Below are 5651 nucleotides of genomic sequence, written 5' to 3'. Positions count from 1 at the left end.
TAGAAACCCACAGGGGTCGCCACGAGTCAGCAGTCACTCGATGGCAGCAAATGGGAGAGGATCTATGAGCAAGGGTCAAGCACTCTGGATTTGCACCAGCACTGCTGTTGGAGTGACCAAGTTTGTTCCCCTCTGTTGTTAAATGCCATCCAGTCAGCTCTGCTTCATAGCAACACCATGCACAACAGAAGGAAATATGTCCTGGTCTTTAAATCATTAAAATCATTGTTATGTTTGAGGCCATTGTTACAATCACTGGGCCATCCATCACATCTCGTTGATGGCCTTCCTCTTTCTCTCAAGCCCTCCTCTTTACCAAACAAGATGTCCTTTTCCAGTGACTGCTTTCTTCTGATAACATGTCCAAAGTAAGTGAGATGAAATCATGCTGGTCCCCCTTTTCAGGGGCATTTTGATTATGCTCCCCCCCTCCCCCAAACAATTTGTCTGTTATAGCGCTTTAAGAAGATCTTGTGCAGATTTACCCAGTGCAATGCACCATGTATTTATCATGATTGTTATTTCCACAAGTGCTCCTTGTGTATCCAAGGAAAATGAAATACTCGACAATTTCAATCTTTTCTCCATGTCTGATGATGTGATCTGTTGGTCCAGTTGTGAGACCGCTTTCCTTACCCTGGGTTGTCAGCCATGCTGTAGGCTGTGTCGTTTTAAATCTTCATCAGTAAGTACTTCAAGTCTTCCTTGCTTTCAGTAAATTAAGCTGTGTCTTCTGCATATTGCAGGTTGTTAATTACTAGTCATTTTCCAATTCTGATACCTCATTCTTATTCAGGTAGTGGAGCTTCCTGGCTGATTTGCTCAGAATACAGACTAGATGGGAGCATGTACATAGGTATAGACAAGAGATAAAACTCACAACACATGGAACCCAGGAACAGGAATAGGGATAGAGATACCAAAGGGCAATGGGAAGGGGGGTAGTGGGTGGGGAGGGATCTCAATGAATGGCACATTGCCACACACACCCAGCCAGGGGGGAAAACAACAGAAACAAGAGGGGAAGGGAAACAGCGGTTGGTGTGAGATTTGAAAATAATTAACAATCTATAATCTATCAAGGGGTTATGAGGGTTGGGGGAGGGAGGGATAAAAAGAGCAGATACCAAGGGTTGAGTGGAAAGTAAATGTCTAGAAAAGAATGATGGAATATATGTACAAATATGTCGGATACAATTGATGTATAAAATGATTAAAAAAATGAATACAACTCTGACACATAGCTTTCCTGATTTTAAACCACTTAGTTTCCCCTGGTTCTGTTTGAATGACTGTCTCTTGGTCCATGTGGGCACAATGAAATGTTCTGGAAATCTCATTCCTCACAATGGTACTCATAGTTTGTTATGATTTGCTCAAATGCTTTTATGGAACCCATAAAACACATGTAAATATCTTTCTCTAATATCAGCAACAATATATATCTCCGGTACCATAAGCTTTTCTGAATACTGCTCGAATTTCTGACAGCTCCTTTTTGATGCACGACTAAAATCACTGTTGAATTATCTTCAGGCAAAGACTGGGAATCCCAGAACACTTGGCTGTGCTCAAGCTGAACCTGTACGCGGATCAAGAGGTAGTTGTGTGAACAGAACAAGAGAGCGCTGTAGGGTTAAAATCAAGGAGGATGTGTATCAGGGATGTATCCCCTAAGGAAGACTGCACCTCCTTCACCCCAGCCAGTCCTCCATAGAGATCCATCGTACTGGCAGACCACAGTCAGACCATGACCAGAAGGCCTCACACCAATCTCGTTGAATCTTCTGTGTAACATAATGTCTGTGTCCCCGTCATGGTCCTGTTCCAGCTTTTGTAGTCCAACCTGTACCTGTGATGTCTTGATCTTCCCCCATTCATGTTTTTGTGACCATTACCTCTGCACTCTTGTGTCCTTTATAAGAAGTCTTTGAATGTCTGTGAACTCTTGGGCCCCATTATGGTCTTGTGCTGACAGTTTCCCTCATCTGAATGTTGTGTCTTTGTCTTATTTTTGTTCTGCTAAAGACCTAATAAATGTTCTCCTTAAATTATATAAAAATTTTATTTGCATATTATAATAATGATAGTTAGATAATTTCTACATGTTGTTATTTCTTTTTTTGGAATGAGCACAAAATATCCTTAATGGTTTGGCCAGGTAGATGTCCTACAAATTTCTTGCCATAGACTAGTGGGTGCTTCTAACACTGTATTAATTTGTGGAGACATTACAGTTGGCATTCTTTCAATTTGTGGAGTCTTACTTTTCACAAATGCCTTGAGATCAGCTTGTTGGTTGGGCACACTGCTCCTGTCATTACTTAAGGTAGTAATGAATAAAGTATATTACAAATGAAATACAATATCTCTTCACTAGACTTACAGGAAGCAGGGCTATGTCTGCCTAGTGCATCAGATTTGGGGAAAATGGACACTTCATTGTGACCATGTTTTGTTCTGTTATGTGGGTCACTGCGACTCAGAATCAACTCCTTGGCACTTAAAACAAGAGCAGCCACAGTAGAGGGATGGCTGAACCAATGGCATGAATGGGCCACTAGGTGGCCCAGGAAATAGACAATAAAAAGAGTAATCTGATACCACTCCTGCAGACCCTGATCCACCAGCCACCCAACACCATCAGTCTGAGTGATTTGGGGAATACAAACAAACTCTTTCTATTTGTCTAGTTGACCTAATTAGAAAAGTAAAATTGCAACAAACAAAGTTTCCAGAACATTCTAATTTCAAGCAACACATGATGCAAGCTGATTGAGTTAGCGTGGAACCTGCCAAATAATAGGTACTAAAAAAATACTCATTGGTTTTAAATCTGGTTGGTCCTGTGTCATCCCCACAATCATTGTTATGTTTAAGTCCATTACTGCCGCCACTGTGACATCCATCTCTTTTTCATTGACCTTCTACTTTACCAAGCATAATGCTCCTCAGTGGTCTAGGGTGCAGGCTTCAAACCTGCAGCTGTCTATTGACAGAGTGGCTCATTTCTACCTTTGGGGCCTTTTATCTATAAGATCAGGGTCAGTAAATTTTTGAGATGGAAGAGGCATTCCTGTCCCTCATAACAATTTAAAAATTATTCAGAATCCATAAACATATTTGTACAAACCAATGAAACCACCATTATATGAATAATATCCTTTAAACAGTTTCAGTTTTACTCCAGAGCCACATGTACATACTGAAATAGCTGCATAAGGCTGTAGAGCCATAGTACTGCCCACCCTTGTCCTTGATCAATATACTAAAATGGATTTAAAATTTTTTGCCTGGTCAAACTCATTAGTGCATCATCCCTTAAACTGTACCTCCTCTAAGAATGTGTCTGTGGCACACCTTATCCCAAAGTGTTTTCTCTTGTCTTTAATCCACTGTGCTTTGTGCTATTTATGGAGGCTTCGGTGGGTGCAAGGAACTGTGTGCCAAACTCTTTGTAGAAATGTAAAGTTTAGAGATGCTGCCACACGTGTCTGATTTTCCTAGATTGAAACCCAAGTCCCTCTGTTTCTTGGTCCCTTCTCTCACCAGACACTTCTTAGTTAACACCCCCCCCCCCATTTATCCAATAACCACACAGCACCTCTTTGAGCTTGTCCCATGCACTTCAGCATGTCACCACCTGCACTTCACGTTCATTTCTCTTTACAACAGTTCTGACCACAGCCTTGGCTGCCTAGTCCCTTCCTTAGAGTTAAAGGAACTAGTTGACTAGGTGGTTACTCAACTGGACACTCAGCCTTGAGGTCAAGGAGAGTTACTGGAATTCCACCGAGGGTCCCATTTTTTTCATGTTCCCATAGCATCAGCAATGGTGTCACCGGGCATCTACTGAAGAAAAGCTTTGAGAATGAAAGCATTCAGCTCCTACACACAGAAAAGGTAAGCATCCACTATTTATCAGGAGGAAAGTTATTGTTGTCTATATTTTTGTGTAAAATAATAGGATGAGGTAGGAAAAGAAATGATCATTTCTTTGAGTAAGAAATAAAACATCTGAGTTTGCTTTCAAATTGTTCTTTAAAAAAAATCATTTTATTGGGGGCTTGTACAACTCTTACCAGAATCCATCCATCCATCCATTGTGTCAAGCACCAAATTGTTCTTTTTTTATAAAATTAATATAAAGAAAATTTTACTTATTGGAGACTTATTCTAATGATTCAATATGCTTCTTGTATCCCAAATGAAAGAAAGACAACCCTATTATGGAAAGGAAATAGTTGCAAGTATGAAGTCCAAGTATATCCTTTGAAGTCCAAATATATCCTTTGAACCATGAGTTTTCCAACATTCATATTTTATCCTATGCAAACATAGAACCTAAATAGATAGGTTGTGTAAAGATCACTGGTTCCCCAGTAACTGCAAACATGTTGGGGAATAACACTTTAGACAGTATGTATTTGCTATTGAGTTACTGATAATTTTTTTCAGGATACGGATATTTAGTTCCCAGAAATTAAATGAAATCTTTTAAGGACACAAGGGTTTCATTGCCAGCACTATTAATATAGATTTGAGAATTTGGTGCAAAAGCGAATTAGAAAGTGCCTCCTTAGAATTTGTTTGATTATATTCACAAGGAAACAAACACCTCAAACCTGCTAGGCTTTTGTGTACTCTGTGTTTGCCATGGAAATGCATACTAGATCAATTGTGCATTAGCAGCTTGAAGAATGTACTGGGGTTTTATTTGTATTCAAGACAAATGATGTCTCTTTTGTTTTGCATCGAAAAGAAGGACATTGCATCAATAACCCCAGCCTAACCTCACCTAACACTTGCAAAGGGGATTGTGGAGGCCAGCATATTTGAGTATATGGCTTTGCTTTTCAGCCGGGACAAGGGCACACTATTGTTTGTCCATTGTGAGGGGCATCTGGAAGGACATGGTTTGTTTGTTTTTCTTTAGGGATGGCCGCATGCATTCCTTAGTTGAGTTATTTGGCTTCATATTGCAGTTCAGAAATCTAAAAAGTGAGTTTGAAGATATGGCGACAGTGTAGAGCAGTGGTTCTCAACCTGTGGGTTCCCCACCCTTTTGGGGGTCGAATGACCCTTGCACAGGGGTCGCCCAATTCATAACAGTAGCAAAATTACAGTGATGAAGTAGCAACAACAACAAAAAAGGAATTGTATGAAAGGGCCATGGCATTCGGAAGGTTGAGAACCACTGGTGTAGAGAATCTCTTAGTAGCCACCTGCATGCAAGAAGAAAAAGTACATTGTTATTTGCATGGAATTGGACATATTCTATCCGCATCTTTGTGACAACCTCTTTGGAAGAAGAAAAATAACTTTAATAGAATTTAATAGAAGTATTTCCTTCTATTAAATGAGGTACCTGAGACTCAGAATGGCGAAGGGACTCCTAATAGTCCCCCAGCAAGTTTTCCCTGGGGTGGGTTAGAGGAGAGTTGAGCATCTCTGAATTAGAGCCGTGGATCTGTTGGCAGAACCTCCCTGTCGCTACTTCACTTTGCTCTGTGATTGTAGAATCCTCTTATTCTATTTTGCTTCCAAACCAAATAATTCACTGACATCAAGTTGATGCCAACACTTCGTGGCCCTATAGAACCGAGTAGAAGTGACCCTGTAGGCCTGTGAGATTGTAACTCTTTACAGGA

At 40.4% G+C, this 5651-nt stretch overlaps 1 non-coding gene across 1 annotated transcript; it reads left to right on the top strand.

Annotated features, from left to right (window-relative positions):
• Positions 1-2938: 2938 nt before the first annotated feature.
• Positions 2939-3020, top strand: TRNASTOP-UCA (transfer RNA opal suppressor (anticodon UCA)). The gene has a single exon. It is a non-coding gene; the product is annotated as a tRNA-Sec (tRNA).
• Positions 3021-5651: the final 2631 nt, after the last annotated feature.

This window comes from Tenrec ecaudatus, chromosome 18 (genome assembly GCF_050624435.1).
Source record: "Tenrec ecaudatus isolate mTenEca1 chromosome 18, mTenEca1.hap1, whole genome shotgun sequence".
NCBI classification, from domain to species: domain Eukaryota; kingdom Metazoa; phylum Chordata; class Mammalia; order Afrosoricida; family Tenrecidae; genus Tenrec; species Tenrec ecaudatus.
The sequence above is the reverse complement of the archived record's forward strand: the minus strand, read 5'-3'. Positions and strand labels throughout refer to the sequence as shown.